This window comes from Mustela lutreola, chromosome 16 (assembly GCF_030435805.1).
Source record: "Mustela lutreola isolate mMusLut2 chromosome 16, mMusLut2.pri, whole genome shotgun sequence".
Lineage (NCBI taxonomy): Eukaryota > Metazoa > Chordata > Mammalia > Carnivora > Mustelidae > Mustela > Mustela lutreola.
The window spans coordinates 28324220-28344444 of record NC_081305.1 but is presented as its reverse complement, the minus strand read 5'-3'; the positions used below and the strand labels follow the sequence as shown (position 1 = coordinate 28344444).

The window sequence follows — 20225 nt, the reverse complement described above, 5'->3', positions numbered from 1 at the left end:
TGTTCAATGAGATAAGTCTACCCAGCATGTATTTAGATGTCAGAGCAATGTAAAATTGCTATAAAAATTTCAAAACTTACTTTCATCTGTATCATTGTCTCCTCACATCTCTTGCAAAGAGTTTGTGAGCTGGTGTGGGAGCATAGGCCATACTTTACGTAACACTTTTCGGGGGTCCTTTTTATTCATGTGTAGGACCCTTCTATGATTTGGGAAGTCTGAATGCAGCATTGGTCATTTTTCCTTTGGGTTATGCACAATTCCCAGACAGAGCTGTATTTCTCCTCTAGACCATGTTCCCCACAATTTTCCAATGCTAAAATATAACATACTAAAGACGGTGCTTCCCAGAGACTGATTCCTTTTTCAGACAGTTCATTTAATCCTCACAATGGCTTCTTGATGAGGTGCCATTGTTATCCCCATTTTAGAGAATGGGAAAGTAAACCTCAGAGAGAGGTTACATAGCTTCACTAGGATCACACAGCTTAACCCTCACCCAAGTATGTCTGACTCCGTGTCCACGGTCTTAGCTAAGACACATATTTGTTTGATCTATCTTGTGTCTCGGTACTGAACACAGAGTCTGACACAACAAAGGAAATTATGAAGGATCAGAATGACCAAGTGAAGTGATGCCTGGTCTGTTCCTTCTCTCACTGGGGGTAGGGCTTTCCGTAAACACACTGCCATTGGAACCCACTCTTTCCCAGCCAAATCATCCCCATCAATATCCTCCTCAGAGAAACCCTGCCAACCCTTCCAGGGCACCATTCTCTGCTTCCTATGGCTCTGACTGCCTGCGTGTCACACTCTCAAAGCCACGCTGAATGCCATACAATCCTATTGTCCCCAGACTGTACTTTGGAGCACTTCTTGTCTCCCCATGTGTTTAGAAATTCCTCAAGAACAGAGGCTTTTATAATAACAGTGGCTCCTGGCACAGAGCTAATATTTATTAAGTACTTCTTGGCGCCAGGCGTTACTTTAATTAATAATTGTTTTATATTCACAGCAATGCAGGTGAGGTGTTTTTATTATACCCTTTTGAGATATAAGGAAACTGAGATGAAGAGAGCTTAAGAAAGTTTCCCCGAGTCCCACAAGTAGGGGCTGGGATTTGAGCCCTTGAACTGTTGGCCTTCAAAGCCTATACTCTTAGCCACTGTGGGATTCTTGACTTTTCCAGATACTTCCACCTCTGTGAACTAAGTAGGCCCTCCCAGTGACTCAGGGGAGGAAGGAAGTACTGTCTCTGAGAGAGCTTTAGAGCCAGAAAAACAGTTGGAGGGTTTTTCACGTCTCCACTGTGTGCATGAGGACGTGGAGTCTTAGGGCAGGGTGGCTGGCTCACGGTCACACGGCAAGCCCATGACAGAAACGTGAATGGGTCCCAGGTCCCAGCACGGACATCTCCTGTCTGCACCAGGTGGACTGTAGTCACGTGGATACTCACTTGACCACTGAGCTCCCAAGGGTGGCACGTAGTGTCTTCTGGGAAGCCTGAGAGGCAAGCACTGATTCCAGACAGGAAAGCATAAACACCACAGATCTTGGGAACTGTCTGTAAAGGTGAAGGATTTCAAGTAAGGAGAGGCAGCTAGGAGTACAGATGGGAGGCCTCGCCGGGGAATCAGAAGACCCGGAACCCCAGTTCTGCTGCATGCCCTTTGGCAAGTAACTTAATTCCTCTGAACTTGTTCAAGTGTTCACTCTCTTGAGGAACTTGCAACGTTCTCGAGACGGATCTAGCCCACCAATCCCTTAGCCGACAATGAAGCCTTCAGCAATACAGGGAAGGGCCTGGGTGTGGGGTTGCAGAGAGGACTGAAGTCAGCATGGTCCGGGAGTGGCCAAGAACTGGTTCTCATGGAATGAGCTAGAAAGGTGGGGAAGGGGCGCCTGGGTGGCTCAGTGGGTTAAAGCCTCTGGCTTTGGCTCAGGTCATGATCTCAGGGTCTGGGATTGAGCCCTGCATGGGGCTCTCTGCTCAGCCGGGAGCCTACTTCCTTCTCTCTCTCTGCCTGCCTCTCTGTCTACTTGTGATCTCTGTCAAATAAATAAATAAAATCTTAAAAAAAAAAAAAAAAAAAAAGAAAGAAAAGTGGGGAAAATTTTTTTCATTTAGCTATTTTCTTTTTCCAATAGCAAAATAATGCTGACTTGGGGCGCCTGGGTGGCTCAGTGGTTAAGTCTCTGTTTTCAGCTCGGGTCATGATCTCAGGGTCCTGGGATTGAGCCCCACATAGGGCTCTCTGTTTAGCAGGAGTCTGCTTTCTCCTCTCTCTCTCTTTGCCTGCCTCTCTGCCTACTTGTGATCTCTGTTTGTCAAATAAATAAAATCTTAAATAATAATAATAATGCTGACTTACCAATGAATATTCTAGAAGTCCAGCAAAGAACAAATTCAACCAGAAAACAAATACCTGTAATCTTAACTTCTGAGCATCCTTTCCATCTTGTTATTGGTCATGTTATTGGTTTTATACAGAGGCAGGGAGCCTGGCAGCGAAGAGTGCATTTTCTGGGGGTTAATTTCCCTAATGCAAAATCCCAGCCCTTGTTTATACAAGCATGTGACTTTAGTGGGGACACTTTACCTCATGTATCCTGCCTCAGTTTCCTCCAATTTAAGCAGGGACAACAATAGTACTTCCCATAAAAGGTAGGTGTGAGGAAAATCCTCTAAAGGGACTTGGAATAGTACTTGGCACATGGTAAACACTAGACAGTGCTTTTTCTTGACATTTGATTTAAAGTCTTTTCTGATGTGATTAGAAGTTCTTCACAAGTAGGTTTTTCTGAGCTGACACAGTATTCCATTAATGGATGTATCAGCAATCACTTGAGAAGAGTTCAGAAAAACAAGGGAGACAAAGAGCAGGGCCTCTTGTCAGTGGCACAAGCCATATTTCCAGAACTTTCCTTTCAGAGTCCACTTCTCTCATGGGGCCTCACCATCTCCCAAAACATCCATCCCTCCCTCTGCCTCAGACAGATGGCTCTGCTCACACCTCTGGGTCCTTTTCCCCAGTTCTGAGAATTCACCCTACTCCCCCTGCCTGTTTGGCTGCTGACAGATAGAAGATTTCAGGCCAATCATTTTGTAGAAGGCCCTCACTCGGATTTGTTTGATGTTCCCCTTTGATTAAATTCAGGTTATGCATTTTGGGGAGGAGATCAGTTTCATTTTCTACAAGGAAATATTAAATGCATTTGGAATTAATTTTAGTATGATATATTTTTCTTCACTTATATGAAACACCTCCTTTATCACGTAGCAAATACTTAATTGTATATAGCTTCTCTTTCTGTGATTCAAAAGTTGGTGTCACACTGTTTTAATTACCATGGCTTTGTTATATGCCCCCAAATGCGGTAAGGAACAAATTTCTGCTTAATGATGATCCTTTTCTCAAAAACGTCTTGGTTCTTCTCTCCCAGGTGCACCTTAAGATCGTATGATTGGATGATCAGGTTCCTCAAAAATACCTTCGGGACTTAAGTTGTTTTAAATGTCTAAATCACGGTAGGCAAGACGGACAAGTACTAAAGCTTTCCATCCAGGAGCATTACATACGGATCAATCAAGCCTTTTGTGTCTTGGGAAAGTCTCATATTCTTTGTGAAGCTCCAGCCCATTTCTTGTCGGGCCGTTTACTATTTTTGAGTCTCTTATGAACGGACTCTTTGTATCTCTTGTTCATTGCTTTTTCTGGCTGATTTCAATTAGCTGATAGGATAACAGAGTGGTTCAGTTCATCCTCCCTGGAGACTGACGACGCAGGGTCAAATCCTAAGTCGTCACTCATTTTTGCGTGCCATCTAAGGCAAGTCATATGACACTGTGTGCCTCAGTTTCCTTACCTGTGAAATGGGGGTGACTGATGGTATCTGCCTCACAGGCTGTTCTAGAATGAACTAATAGAAGAGTGCCCAACACATATGCAGTACTAACCAGGGCAGTTTCCTAAACAAGCCCCTTTCTGACCTCTGTGGGCCTTTCTCATCGATACAGTAGTGAGCGAAGGGGAAGTGGCCAGTAGTTACCCTGGGGAAAAGGGCTTTATTTAACAACTTGACATTGACTCTGTGGTGTCAGGAGCAGTTCTGAAGGGAAACTTCGCTGGGCTTCTTCTTGCTCTCAGGCTCTCCCCAGCCCAGTGCCCTCCTAGTCTCATGTTGCACCCCTCCTGATGGTGACTCTGGCTCCGAGTCTCCCTCCCCTCGGTGTGCACAGGTGGGGTTCTGGCCCTCCTTCCTCATGGCTGTTTCCAGGTGCAAGAGTCCAATAGGCAGCCTATGGCCAGGCCAATCTTGGAACAGAGGCCAGTCATCCTGGGGGAGCACAGGCATCTGATTTTAGCAAGTTGGCTGGGGTAGGAGCAGATCCTCTTTGGAAGGGGTATGGGCCACAATGAGCATAGGCAGCACCACGGGCGTGGGCATTTTAGATGAGGTCACGCCCAGCAGAGCCCAATAATCCATGAGAAGAGATTCTGCGCGTATCCAGGAATGGATAACAGAGGAGGGATGAAAAGTAAAATATTAGTTAGTAGAATATTCTACTAACTGATATTAGTAGAATAATAGAATAATATTATATTATTATTTGGAATGTTGAGTAGAATTCCACTGGAAAGAAAGGATTTCAGCTTTCTTAAAAACAAACAAACAAACGAAAACAAGCACACAAAATACCCTCTTCCTATCCTCTCTGCTGATCTAACTCCCACTTGTCCTTCAAGCTTTCCCAAAAAATCCTACCCAAGGAGGTCCTCACCTTACATTCTCTCGAAATAGTTCTCCCCGTCTTTTGGAGAAGTCATCACAGCTTGTAATAATGTATTTATTTTTAGAGGCAAGTTGTTTATCGTCTGTCTTCCTCCTCGGACCAGAGGGGCTGAGCCAAATCCTGGCTCCATCAGTTCTAAATGAGTATCTTTGGAACTTTCCTGAACACCCCCGTGCCTCGGTGGGTTTATCCAGAAGAGGAGCTCATACGGTCCTGCCTCGCAGGCTTGTTGCGAAGATACGGTGAGATCCTCAATGAAGGAGCATGGCAAGGGCGGAGCGCTTTTACTACAAGCTGAATATGGGGGCCGTGATCATCGCCCCCATCACTCGTTTATCCCATCCTTAGCGCTGAGGCTGTGTCCTCGTTCACGGCTGTATCTTTAGCACTTAGCAGGCGCGGTAAGACTCAGGAAATCCTTACCAAATGAATGACAGGGAGAATGAACGGGGGAGTGAACGTTTCTCCGCAAACACACCTGCCCTTCTTCTAAGGAGGCATTTCCTTTGCGCCATTAGGGCTGATCTTTCTTATTTTTCAAGTGGAAAAACACAAAACTTTTCCCCAGGTGAAAACACTTAAACGTAGCCTGTGAAGGAATCCCGACATGTCGTGTGTTCTCAAAGATGCTTTGCCAGGAGACTTTATGGGGAAGCTTTTGAGGTTGTGAGGAAGTGTAATTTTCCTTGTGAAATGTCTAGGTTTCTTTTCTGGGTCATTTTTCATGTGCTTGTCACTTTCCCAGACTAATTGGTAGGCTCCTTTCCCCGGCTGTCTGCGTAGGCTCTTGCCCACCTGGCACAGAGCACTTGGGTGTCGGGGGGAAGTTCCCAGGAAGGGAGCCAGGACGTGTGAGTTCCATGGGGCTTTGGCAAGATCTCTGTCCTTCCTTGGGTCTCAGTTTCCCTATCTGGAATACAAAAAGGTTTAACTCTATAAGCAAACAAAAGAGAGTTCCAAGGCCTAAGGGAAGCCACTGACTCAGTGTTGGGCAAATTCCAATTCCAGAAAGATCTTTTGGCTTTGCACACTCAGCATTTTCTCCTTCCACCATCTATGGGGCTCACAGTCCCACAGTCCCCCGAAGTCTTCGAATGCAGTAACTAGTAAGACAGCTCCTTTTATGGGGGTAATCGCACAACCCAGGGCCATAAATCCATGCCCAGGGTTTAATCGGGGTTCCTAGTTTCAGCACCGAGGGGGAGATGGGGACATGCAATTCAGTTCTTTTGCACTGAAAGGTTGATGGTCAGCCCCTCAGGAATGGGAGGAGGGCCAGCCTTCACTAGAGGTGCTAGGCTCCCACTTTTCCCGATAAACTCTGGGGGATGGCCAAGAAATGCATTTGTTGGCCCCAAGGACCTTCCAGGGGAACCTGGGATGACCTCTCAGCAGGGCAGGCAGCCCTGGAATAATGCCCTTGAACACACTGCAAGAGGGAGAGACTTCACAGGCTCCAGGTCAACCTGCAAATGTGGGCCATTTTTTGGGAGGGAGGGTCAATCTCAGATGTGACATCAAGGAGGGCCACTCATAAGATCCCTTTATCCAGTCTTCAGGGATTTCCTCCAAGTTTCTTAGAGACATGGCCAAAAGGGTTAAGTGAAACAGAAGTTGGTGACAGTGGAAAGCTTGCAGCCAGAATGGCCTGGGTGCAAATCCAGCTCCATCCCACTTCATGTCCCCTCGGAAGCTACAGAGAGGAGAACAGGGATCCCTTCTCCTCCTGAAGACTTGCAGCAAGGATCAAAATCAATCTTGCATGTAAAAATGCCCAGCCCATAATGGGAATTCTGACCATGTGTAAACTCCAGCAAAACATGTGAATCCTTGAACAGAAAATGCATAAAAGGAATTTGAGGAAAAGGAAAGAATGCCCTCCATCCCTGGCATCCTGGGAGAAAGAGACAGATCACAGGAAAGAACGATGTCGGTGTCCGTGTAGTGGGCTGAATGGTGGCCCCCCAGGAGTTATGTACACGTCCTAGTCTCTAGAACCTGAGAATGGGACCCTATTTGGAAATAGAGCCTTTGTAGATAAAACGAAGTAAAAATCTTGAGAGAAAAGGGTCCTCCTGGAAAATCTGGCTGGGCCCTGAGGCTGACAACAAGTGTCTGTATCCCCAAAAGGCAGAGTGAGCCTTGACACAAATAGGAGAGGAGAAGACAGACCAAAGAAACGTCAAGAAACATCACAAGAAGTTGGAGGAGGCAAAGAATGGGTACTCCCCTGGGGTCACAAGAGCATGTAAGCCTTCAGTTTGGACCTCTGGCCTCCAGGACAGTGAGAAGATATATTTCCCTTGTTATAAGCCATCCGTTCATTGTAACGTGTCATGGCAGCTGCAGGAAGTTGGCACCACAGCTCGGGCTGGAGAGCCAGCTTCTACCATCAGGAAGGAGCAGAATGGAGGAGGCTATGCTGGCCCCCAGTCCAGGCTGGGGGAGGCTCCTACTGGCTACCTTTGCAAGGCTCTGACTCCACGTATGTTCTGGTCTCCACTGCCCGACATCCATTTTCCTCTTCTTCTGTCCTCTTTTTGGATATTCTCTCTCCTCCACTCTGTGGGTCTATAAATCAAGTCCTTTGTGGTCCCCTATGAAGAAGAGAGCATGTAGCCCAGAGCTGTTCAAACAGACCCTCTGTCTCCCAGGACCCAGAAACTTGAGTGGGAAACATTGCAAGGGCAGTGCCCCCAACATGCCTGTTCCATCTCAGCACGCTGAGCTCCAAAGCCCCTTTTACTGAACCACTTTCCCGCCCCCGCCCACCAACCTCAACCTAGGGATCCCTTCCCTCCAGTTTTCCGATCAGTTTCTTTGTTGCCTGGGTCCATCGCCATTGTGATAACTCATCAAGGAAAGGGAAAGGCTCAGGAGATAAGGGGAGTGTCCTACTTTCCTGATTAGCTGTTCCCTGGCGTGGATAGAAAACTCAAGGGGACACCGGTGGCCTTCATGCTTTATGTTCCTTGTCTGTCCCTTAAAAAAAGAATGTCCTTCTGCATTGTTCCTGCTCACATGAAGCTGTTCCCATGGCCTATGGGCGTTTGAATCCACAGTTCCTGGTGCAAAGTAGCATTATTGATATTTCGCAATTGACATATAGAACTTGGAGCACAGAATCTCTTATCCTTGGAGGAGTCCTGGTCCAGCCAAAGCTAGCCACAGGGAAGGGTGAGAAGCCATTTATGGAAAGCCTGAGAAGATTCTACAAGTCAGAAAGGAGACAATCCACTCAGACTACTAAAACTTTAGTCAACCTGCGAGAAATAGAAGGGACTTTAGAATACATTTACTCCAGAATCACAAATGACTAGCTGTCAGGGTGCTTAATCCATGCTCATGGCAGACATTACTAATCAACTGCAGCACTCCCTCCCTCTGAGCCCTGCCATGGTTTCAGAATCCTTCCCCATGCAAGGCTCCACCCAGTACCTACTGATTGAGTTAAATGAACACAAAACCTGTTTATCTTCATTGACCGTGCCCAAATTCCTCCTTTGACAAATGGAGAGACTAAGAAGAAAAAGGACATATTGCAAAGTCATCGAACACATGAGTCATAGATGCAAGACCCACGTTTCCCAGATCCCAGCCCCCAGCACTTCCCATCACCCCACCAGGGCTCTGGGGTGGCTGCCTCCTTGCAAAGTATTCTCTGCCCTTACACTTCTGCTCACTCCATCCAAGCAAGCCCTCAAGATTGTAGTGTTTATTTTAGCGAATGCACAAATCTGGTCTCTAAAGGATGAGCATTAATAAAATATGCCTTCTAACTCTATGTAACAAGGAAAATATAGAATACATTTTCCATTCCCATTGATCCTCAGGCCACTGGCAATCCACCAACAATTGATTTAGCCATTTGATTAGTTTTGGGGGAAAACATTATATTTTAATGGGGTATATATAATTCTAAGTTACTGCTTTGAAGTTGAACCAAATATTAAAATTACCTCTTTTATGGATGCTGGATAGCCATGAAGCTTTATAATTGCAGCCTGGGCTTTTGTAAGGGATTTGAACCAAGGAGGTGATTTCTGCAAAGCCAACTGCGTGGTCCTGGTGACGGCCAGGCTAGCCAGCCCTTTGACGAGCAGAAAGACACAAAGGACAGAGCTCGTGATCAGCCTTATGTTTGGCCCGCATTTCACAGTTTTTATAAAGCTCAGTGGGAACCCTTCTGGAATGCTTCCCTTCCAAACAGGTCCCAAAACTGTCACTTCTCTCCTCTGCTAGCTCCTGAGTCTGAGACACCACCAACAATTACCTACCGGGACATCTGCATTTGTTTTTTTACTACAGATATTCTTCCTGACCTGCTGCCATCCATTGTCTCCATAGCAACTGGAGAGATTCTTTTAGCAATGCAAATCAGATCGGGTCACGCCATGGTCAAGCCCTTGCTTAAAATCCACCCATGGCTTCCCATTACTTAGTGTAGTGTTGGCAAATTATGGCCTGGGGTCAACTCCAGCCCTGCTCACTGTTCTTGTCAATAAAGTTTTATTGGAACACAGCATCCTCCATTTGTTTGCATATGGACTATGGCTACTGAATAAGCATAACTGTCAAGCATGTACAACAGAGAGCTCATAGCCTACAGGGTCTAAACTATTCCCTGTACACCTTTTGACAGAGAAAAACTTGCTGACCTCTGACCTACAAGACAAAATTTAAGATTTTTATTCCTAAGCCCACCAGGCTTTCTGTGATCTGGCCCTGCCTGTCCCTGAACCCTCCTTTGGCACCACTCTCTCCTCTACTCAGTTATATGATTAGGCCACCCGTTCTTCCAATACCCAATGCTTGGTGCTGCCTCAGGACCTTTGCCTTTGCTGTTCACCTAATGCTCATTCACCTGACTGTCACATGACTAACTCCTTCCCCACCGCTCAGGTCTTCATGAAAATGTCATATCCTCTGAGTGGCCATTCTGGTCCATTAATGATGATCCCCCCAGTCACTCTTTTACTCACTGATGTCTTTAGTTTTCTTCAGAGTGAAGATGAATTAGAATTAGTTTTCCAAACAAGACGACATTGAATGCAAAAAGGGTTTTAGTCATTGTGCTGGGACAATAGATGTGATGGGGGGGTCATCTGGTCACTCAACCCACGGCATCTGTTCTTTGTCTTTATCCCCCACACCGAGGGAATCCCTGAGAGCAGGGGTGGACCTAGGGTCTGGAAGGGTTCTGGCAAGTTTGTGTAGAGACGCTCTCGAACTCCTCACGGCAGCCGTGTGGGGAAAGGGCCGCTGCTGTCTTCGGTCACCGTCCAGCAACTGGCACCAAGCTCAGGGGCAGAGAGGCAACCCTGGCGCCCATATCCTCGCTCCAGCACGCCCCCGGCCTCTTGCACACACATTACCTCGAGTGGCCCTTGTGCATCAGTAGTATGGGTCAGTGGCTAACAGGAGCTCTATTTTATAGATGAGACAACTGAGGCTTCACATGGTGAAGAGACTCTCCTCCAGAGGCCTGAACTCAGTCAGACCAGGACTCCATCTCCTCTCACTTGCCCATGGGCTCTTGGGCGCATCAGGCATCTGCCTTCCACCTTGACAGTCCACGGTCCTTATAGGCATTTGCAACCTTCTAGACAAAGAGGATGAGGCACCTTTACAACGACCCTGTTGAGAGACAGGCAGGAGCCACCAGGAGCCAAACCCAGGCCCGTGACTGCCCTCCCTGCCCTGGGGCCCAGCTCCCAGGCCCATCTTGATTTAGGGCAGAAGCCTGACCCTGGCACTAACCCCCACTGCCGCCCTTGGCCCAGGAACCTTGCTTCAATACCCTGCTCAGGCATCCCAGACCCTCTCTGAAGCCTCTGGACGTCATCACTTCGGGCCTCGCTGTGCCTCTTCCAGAAGACACCTGCTGCACCCCCGCCCCGGCCCCACTCCACCACCGAGCCCGCCTCCGCAGCCCGGCCCTAACAGGATGGCTTTCATCCTCATTCAGATACATATTGTATTGGCTGAGAAACATCAAAGGGGCCGTGTCGTTACATATTCTATTTCTGAGAGGAGAAAAGCAGCCCCTTGCTTTATTAACGTGGCAAATGTTGACTCTTGTAATGAAAAATGCACAAACGCTGGGCAATTTTTGATGAATAGGTAATAAAGAGGAGGGCCCCAAATGGCGAGAATTAATTTCTCTTCGGGGTCTCCATCGCGAGGAAATGGAGTCCCTGTGTGAGGTCACCCAGCCTTCCAGACAGGTCCACGTGGGTATGGAGACCTTGGAAGGCCAGATGGGGGCCCAGTCCCAGGACACTTGACGTGTCTAGTAAGAGGGTTCCAGCAATGCCCTCTTGACTTCAGGGCCGTGGTATTTATTAATAATTGCAGTAGTCAAGTCATAAACATCTCAGAAACTGTTAATATGTGTTCAGCTCTCACAGCCATCATCTCAGAGGAGCCCTAGGAGAGGGTACAACTGTTCTCATTTCCTGCGAGTAGAAACTGAGGTCAGAATGACTTTAACAAGCTGCCCCAGGACAAACCATGAGATTTTTGAGCCTGGAACCCAGCCCCGGGAGACCGCTGGAGAGAAGTTCACAAGTGTAAGATGCCCTTAAGTGCGTAGATGTTGTGATGGAGGGAAGCAATTGTGACAGTCTTTCTGTCTTATCTCTGGGCCTCACACAGTCCTCAGCACCCAGCACCCATCAACACATGCTTGTTGACCCCAGAAGACTGGTCTTGCCCAACTGAATGAACTCATCGATGATCTATTGACTTGTGCCCTCTCTGGGGTATTGGTTTGGCAGCTCAGTAGTGTCAGGGCTGTAGGCCAGCTTCTATGTGATGCTCTTGGTCTTTACCTCATGGCTACAGATTGGCTGCAGCAGCCCCAACCAACCATCACATCTCCACACTACAGCATCCAAAGTTACTTGCAAGGGCAAGAGAATGTGAGAGAGGCCATTGTTGGGATGCTCTTCTCTTTTAGTAAGATGAGAAAAAAACCTTTCCTAAAAGCCTCCCGGGGACATTTAGATGTAAGTTTGTATTCAACCTTTTCACATTTGATAATGATAACTTGAAGAAAGGTAAAGGGGGGACACTATAGAGCAAGGAACCCCCAGCATCTGACCCCAAATCACAGCAGGCACCTCTGTGGACTGCTGAGCCCTGCAACCCCCCCACCCCAGACCTGTCCACACGAAAGCAGAGAACGGGATTTTAACGTGACCAAGATCAGCTCCTGCACCTGCCCAGGGGAATGGTGCTTGAAATAGAAATTAAAGTAACCTATGGAAAATGGAGAAAGGTATTTTCTCTGCCTACCCAACAATCTTTTGTGTTTCTAAAAGCCACCCAGGAGTCCCAGGGGAGAATGGATAACCAGCAAATGAGAGAGGAAGAGGCAGGATGATGAGACTCAGAGAGTTACGAAGGGATGGGACAAGCTTCAAAATGTTCCTACTGCACTGATAATGATGAAGATGATCATATTAATAATACTGTTTGTTAGGCTTCTACTGATGATGTCCCATTGTGCACACTTTACAAAGCACATTTTCTCACTTAAACATTACAGTGACTTATCACGGGAATGGTATTAACCCATTTTACAGATGAGGAGCCTGAGTCTCACAGGACATAAGTTGTCCAGGTCACATAGCTAGCAAGAGACAAAGCCACAGTTAGTCCACTGATGAAAGGTCTCAGAAACCTGGTATGAGGGAAACAGGGACAGGTGGGACCGGTTGTCTTCAGCCTCAGCCGACCCCATAGCCAGGATGTCCCTGGAGTCCTCCAAATCTCCCCCCAGGCCTCGCAGCTGCGGTAGCCCTCCGCCCCCTTTGGAGGGACACTATACTGAGTGTGGACTCGCACTCAGCACTAGGGATTGAGGGTGGGACTTGGGCCTTAGACTAGATCAGAGTTTCCCGGTAGCATGAGTGTGATAGAGCAATAGGGTTCAAACAATGATTTAGTCATGACATCACCCCACATCTGCTGCCAAACCCTAGCCTTCCGGAAGTTGCCATGGCTCCAGAGATGGGCCCTGCTTCCAGCCCCACAAGCCCCTTCTACATGGCTGGCCTATCCCCAGCACCAGGCACACTCTGCCTGCTCACCCTCAGACCTGAATCCCTCACCTGGATCTGTTCTTCCCACTGCAGCCTGAGTGCAGAAAACCCTCCGGAGCCAAGCCCTACCATTCTACAGCTTCACTCTCATCCTGCTTCAGCTTTTGATTTTAGCAAATGCTGCCAGCTTGCTAGATAGAGCCTAGATATGGCCTTGACTATGCTGGTGCCGACTCCCCACATTCCACAGGGAGTAGACTTTCTCAGATTGTCATGGCAGGCTGTCATGTATGGTTGTGCGGGTTGTGCACTGCACAAAGACTTCCAGCATGAGGGCATGAGCAAAGCTAAACTCAGCCCACACACTGCACATCAAACCATGTGACCTAGCCTGGGGCTGTACCTGCTCAGAGAAAGAGGCATCTGCTCTTCATATAAGACACCATAAGTAAGCCAAGCCACATCCTAGCTGCAGGGAAAGGGACAACTTTCTATACTACTCACGAACGTGTTATATACACTAGCATGAACCGAGTCACTCTGTGATTTTAGAAGACACTGTTTCAAGTCTCAGTTTATATAAGCTTTGAGACCTAGGAAAAGAGGCATTACCTTTCTGAGCTGCCTCAGTATCTTTGAAGGTCATTCTAATCATCACAACAGGACGAGTGGCTAAAGAGTGGGTCCCAGTTTTCAACAGGCAAGGGAGAAAACAACACCCAGGCTCCTCTGATTTCAAAGACAAAAGCAGACACCACAGCTTAATTATTTTCCTAGCCTGAGAATGATATTTGATGTAGACCCTCTTTTGGACAAGACAGACCTGAGAGCAGAGAGAGAAGGAAATTTATTTTCCAGGAAAACTTGAAAGTATCTGTGGCATCCTGATGCTGTCGCTGATTGAGATAATTCAAGAGCATTATTTATTCATTATCTGGGGGTTTTTGGACTCTGAACTCAGAGGTTTGATTTCCCTCCCTTCCCCTTCTCTCTTCTCTCCCGAATATTTGTTACAGTTGCATTTTTCAAACCATTTACTGTTGAGAGGGTAAGTGGAGTGACAGAGCTCATAATGTGCAAATAAATGGGAACGAAGCTCGTCAGCTCGAGTGGAATGAATTACTGTCGCCAGCGAGATGCCATGATGGGGAGCAGCTGCCTGACGCCGGGTGGGGGCTCGAGCAGGTACGTCGCTGGAGTGGCCGGAATAACACTTACTATGATTTATCAAAGAGCACTTGAAAGCCCCTTGGAGGCTTTAAATAGGCATGAAAAGAGGCTTCGTGGCACTCAGGCCCTGGCAGAACAGAGTGATTAGCAGGCTCAAATGCCTGACCCTGTGTGTGGCTTCCGGACTGGAGAAGCCGGAAATCTTCAAAGGCACTCAAGAAAGATGGCCAAGTGGGGGCAGTTCCAGGCGAGGGGACTTGGAGCCAAGTCCCAAGGAGGGAGGCGGGCTGGGGTTGGTGGGGGGGGGGGACACTTCCTAGGATGAGGTGAGCAAGCGGGAGGCTTCAGGAACTCGTAGGTGGTATAGATGCTTCACAAGTCTGGGGGACATGGGGTCTGGAAAAAAGAGGGGGCAACCGTGAGAGTAAGGTTTCTCGGTCAAGTTTGCACATAAAGCATGCATCAGAACTCTAAGCCTGTGGTCTGCCTACTGGTAATGCTTGGAGTCACCCCAAAAATTCTCCCTGCCCCAAGTATTCTCCCCCATTTGCTTGCAATGGTGCCTAAAATGTCCCCATTAAAGAGGACTCCTTTAGGACAAACGGCACCCTACTTGCACAGGCTTTTTCATGCACGAATTCCTTTAAGAAACATAGCACAAGATGTCACATTTGAATAAATCCTGGGAGGTGTTTGGACTAAGCTGCAATTTCCCTCCTTTCTGACAGTTTGATATCCATCCCGACGGAGCAGGAATTTTCAACCTTGGTTCTGTTGACATTTTCGGACTGGATAATGCTTGGTGGGAAGAGGGGAGAAGTTTCCAAGTTGTATTGTAAGATGTTTTCAGCCTCTCTCGTCTCTACCAATTAGATGCCAGGAGCACCCATTCTGCAAGTCACGAGAGTCAGAAATGTTTCCAGACATTGCTGCATGGCGGCCCCCAATCCCACCTGGAGATGGACAACCTCTGCTCTCCTGTGACACTCTCAGACAGTGCTGGAATGATCTCTTGTGGATCTGCTTCCTTGCTTTGAATTTAAAACCATTTTTTAAAAATTAATGTTTTTCCTGAAAAAAAAAATCAATTTTAATTGAATTGAACAGAAAAAAAAAAAAAAAGGAAGTAAACCTGAAGGAGTTGCTGAGCTTCCGGCTATATGTTTTGTTATGACAAGACCTATTTAAAGTTAAGGAAACAAAAATTACGAAAGCTGAAGGGTTTGGAGTTACTCAATTTGGTAAGCTGCACACTTGAGCTTTAAGGATGCACGCCTGTCCTTTCCCTCAAGTCTCCACCCATTTACTGGTTAAGGCTTTCATGTCCTCCAAAACTCACATGTTGAAACCCTCAGGCCAAGTACCTCAGAAGGTAAGCTTATTTGGAAATAGGATCTTCCCAAAAGAAGTCTACCTAAAGTAGAAGTTAGCAGAGTGGGCCCTAACCCAGTAGAACTGTTGTCCTTATGAAAAGGGGAAAATCTGGACATGGAGACAGGTGCACACACAGGGACAACACTGTGTGAACATGAAGGCACAGATCGGGGACACCGGGCACTGCTGGCAAACCACACCTTTAGGAGGCACCAACCCACCAACAACAAGACCACAAGCTTCCAGCTTCTAGAGCTGTGAGACAAGGCATTTCTGTTATTGGAACCCCTCAGTCTGGTGTCCTTTTTACAGCAGCCCTAGCACACTCATGGAACACTGGATGTTTTTCTTTTAGTTATCATTAGCTTTATAGTTTAGGTCAACAACGTGGGCATTCTCTTCTGTGCCCTAATCCCTAAAATCTTCAGTCTGAGCTTATGTATCGAAATGGGGTAAATGGCCCCACCTGGGCGCTCTCCATTACTTCTCATTCCAGAATTCTTCTTTACTTTGACTCATCCCTAAGTTGGCTAGATTCCATGAAGCCTACCTTCCTTTCTTTCCCCTCCCTTCCCTTCCTTCCTCCTTTCCTTCCTCCCTCTCTTCTCTATGTCTCTCTCTCTCTTCCACGAACGATCCCTAGTTCCTACATAATTAAATTCTTGCATGCTTAAGAGTATGTGTTGTCTCTATACTTGAGTGGCAGTTTGGTTGAGCATAAATGTGAGGGTCTTATTTTTTCCTATGAGAGCATCAAAAACATCATTGCCTTATGAATTACAAATTGCTACAGAGAATTTGAGGTACATCCAGCTATCTTCCCCTGGACTTGACCCTCTTCCCCAAATACCTTCCACACCAGAGAATGGCATCCTATGTCTTCCATGTTTATCATCCCCCATCATTTGGATATTTACACTTCGTATTCTCTTCTATGTCAGTGTTATAATGCTCTCCGACCCATTTGCTCACCACTTTCCTGGCTGAAGCTTTGCTCATTGGACATCTGTGTGGTGGTTGTTTTCGGTGGTGCGTTGGACTCTTGTAAAGCTTCTGCCTTCTCTCCGTTTCTTGCCTGAGCTTTACAGTTTGCTTTTTCATCAAGACTCTGATTTTTTTTTTTTTTTTTTTTTTTTTTTTTTTTTGCAGAAAGATCGTCTTGCATATAAATCCTTTGAGGCTAGGGAAGTCCATTTTTCCACCTCTCCCTCTGTTGCATTGATTCTCTTCGTGCTGTAAGCTCTTCAGCAGCTTTGCTTGGATGTCTTTCCCTCCACCTGATTTTGATTTTTATACCACATTTTGTTTATTCATTCATCCATCGATGGACACTTGGGTTCCTTTTACCTTCCGGCTGTGCTAAGCTACTATAGACGTGCATGTCCACATTTTTCATTGAGACCCTGCTCTCAATTCTACCGTGTAGCTCCCCAGAAGTGGAACTGCTGAGTCTTATAGTAATTCTGTGTTTAATTTTTTGGAGGAAACACTAGACTGTTCTCTGCAGCAGCTGTACCATTTAATATGCCCACCAACCATGTTCAAAGGTTCTACTTTCTCCACATCCCTGCCAATACTTATTGCCCGGGTTTTTGTTGGCTTGTTTTTGTTTGTTTTTAGATTTTGTTTATTTATTTGAGAGACAGAGCACACGCACACGTACCAATGGTGGGGAAAGAGTGGAGGGAAAGAGGCAGACTTCACACTGATCAGGGAATCTGATGTGGGGCTCGATCCTAGGACCCTGAGATCATGACCTGATTCAAAGGCAGACGTTTAACTGACTGAGCCACCCAGGTGCCCTCTCAATTGTTCTTATTTGCTACACAGAAAAGGCATAGCAGGACACATCTCCCCCTTGCCATGGGGAGCTAACAGAAACCACCCCCCTTGTGCATCCTGTCTTCCTACTACCCTGTCCCAGGATCCTACCTGGCCTGGAAAAATATGACCCAGGTGTCATCAGGGCTCTCTCTGGGTGATAGGAGCATAGACCTCCTCTATATGTTTTTTTTTTTTTCCTGTTTTATAAGCTTTGAAAAGTGAGCATAATTGTTTTCTAATCATAGCTATATGATATAATGATGACATTTTAAATGAGCACAGACTTCTAGCTAAAAATAAAGTCATTTTTCTCTACTCGTCTCCAGTAAAAGCTACATAAAACAAGCACAATTAAGCCAAAATAAAGATAAACTTGGATTTCAGTGGAGCAATGATGTGTCTACATCCCCAGACCATCTCTCTTTATCTGTAAGAAAACTCTTCAGGTGAAGAGAGCTGGCACAGCTGTCATCATACTGGCAGGGGGGGTGGATCTGCTTTCTCTGAAAATAAGGTTCACCCCCTCTTAAAAAGGCAAGAAATTCTAACACTTGCTACAATATGGATGGACTCTGAGGGCACTACATTGAGTGAAATAACCCAGCACAGGGAGACCAATACTATATAATCCCACTGATACGAGGATCCTAGAGAGGTCAATTTCATAGGGATAGAAAGTGGCACGGTGGGTGCTAGAGGCTGGGGAAGCAGGGAGCAAGGAGTTATTATTTAATGGGGACAGATCTCCAGTATTGCAAGAGGAAGAATGTTCTGTGAATGGAAGATGGTGATGGATGCTCACCGGTAAAAAAAAAAAAAAAAAAAAAATTGCACAAGGGGCTCATTTCTTAATGCCACAGAACTGGACACTTAGGAGTGATTACAATTGTACATTTCATGTTATGTAGTTTTCACCACAGTTGTAAAAAAAGAAAAAAAAAAAGAAGAAGAAAAGAAGAAAAACTTAAGAGTTGGAGAGAAAACTGAAGCCCAGAGAAACGGGCACTTGGGGGAGGCGGGTATCCCACCACTAAGGATGGCATATGCATCTAGCTGGTGTTGGGTCCCAGGCTGGCTGCAGGAGAAGGGTCTGACCCTCCCTGCCTCCTTGGGGGCTCTCAGTGCAACTGGGGAGTCCAGATCAAAGAACTTGGAATCATCAGGAGATAAAATGAGACAGAATGTGATCACAAGCCATAAGGCAGAAGGTAGAGTAGGGGGAGCAGATTTTTTTTTAAGATTTATTTATTTACTTGAGAGCAAGCACAGGAAGGGGCAGAGGGAGAGAGAGAGAAGCAGACTCCCCTAAGTGCGGAGCCCGACTCGGGGCTTGACCCCACGACCCTGAGACCCTGACCTGAGCCAAAATCAAGAGTCGGACATTTAACCAACTGAGCTGCCCAGGCACCCTGGGGAGGCAGTTTTTCCAGAGATAAAATGCCCAGTGACTAGAATGTAGACTGGCAATGGAAGAAAGAAGGGGGATAATTCAAATCAATGCCATTCAGTGTCATTTTCCGCAGGCTCACTGGGCTCTCTGTGGTCCATGGCAAGGGTCACAAGTGAGATTCATAATCACCCACACCTGGTGGGAGGGCAAAGGCACTCCCAGCAGGGGCTGATGTTGCTTCCTGCTGCAATAAGAATTGAATCTTATGTTTATCATGCATGCTCTAATGTATTCATTCATCTACAAGCGGTCCCTTCATTCATGAAGACAGAGGGAGAGAGAGAGCACTTAACTGGGTTGCAGGTCTAGGAAGCAAAGCAGCTCCTGCCTTGTAGAAGCTAACACTCTAATGGGAGATACAGACATTTGCAAGGTCATCACGTGAAGAAATGTAAGTTTCAACTGTGACCAGTGTTGCGCAGTAGAGTCTCGTGGCATAGGGAGAACCCATGAGTGGTGACATGTAATGGTATCCAAGTGGGACAAATAGCACCCACAGAGGCCTGGTAGTGGGAAAAAACAGGGCGTCCCAAAAAATCCACCTGCCTAGAGTGGAAACTGGCAAAGCATTTCGATGGGGTCCTCTCTTGTGCCCCAATTGCCTTGCTTGTCCTCAAGTCTAGCCCACCAGCCCTCCCCGCCCCCCCCCCAGCTTCCCCATTCCCTAGGGAGGCCTTAGATGGGCTCCAAGTTTCTGGAACCTGGAGCTTGGTTCACCTCTCATGTAATTGAGAACACGCTAGCTCACCTGAGCTCCCTCTTTCCCCATCACCGTTGCCTGACTCAAGATTTCTCAGTCTTCATTCCACCTGCTCTGGCTGAAAAGTTTCCTTTTGTCCAACACCAGATACTTATTGGACTTCACCAATTTTGAGATGCGCTTTTTTCTTTAAAGATTTTATGGACTTTGAGGGAGAAGGAGAAGCAGGCTCCCTGTGCGGGGCTCGATCCCAGGACCCAGAGACCATGACCTGAGCCAACGGCAGCCACTTAAATGACTGAGCCACCGAAGTGCCCCCTTTCCCCTCACATTTTAACATCATTGAAACTGGGAGCAATATGACCAGGAGCAATCGCGATATCACTGGTGTGACCTGCACGTGTGTGTCAAAATTTGCACAAGGGGCTTATTTCTTAGAAGGAAAATTCTGAGGACAGTAGTGCAGGACTCTTTTAAGAAAACACAGACATCAATAACTCAGAGCTCAGAAAATCGTTCTCTGAATATGAAGATGGTTAAGGAATATCTACACCAATTTATTTCACTTAGGTTTTCCTTTTTATGTATACAAATGAATGATCTCTGATAAAAATCTATGTTTATGTAAGTGTGAAAGAGCGCTCTCATTACGTACAAAATACAAATTCTAAGTGATTAAAGAAGCATTATAATACTTGAGTTACCAATGACTTTTTACTTTCTTATTATATAAAATAATGATGCATTTTACAATTGACGGAGTCGATGAAATTCGATAAAATGCACTCATAAATGTTAACACTGTTTTTCACCTCCCCCCACCACACCATACATCCAGGATATCCTTTGCTCATTCTTACGCAT

At 46.5% G+C, this 20225-nt stretch overlaps 1 long non-coding RNA gene across 1 annotated transcript; it reads left to right on the top strand.

Moving 5' to 3' along the window:
* The first annotated feature begins 200 nt into the window (after nt 1–200).
* On the top strand, nt 201–15154 carry LOC131818413 (uncharacterized). The gene is made up of 3 exons (XR_009348810.1): nt 201–1677; nt 13860–14028; nt 14887–15154. It is a non-coding gene; the product is annotated as an uncharacterized LOC131818413 (long non-coding RNA).
* The last annotated feature ends 5071 nt before the right edge of the window (nt 15155–20225 follow it).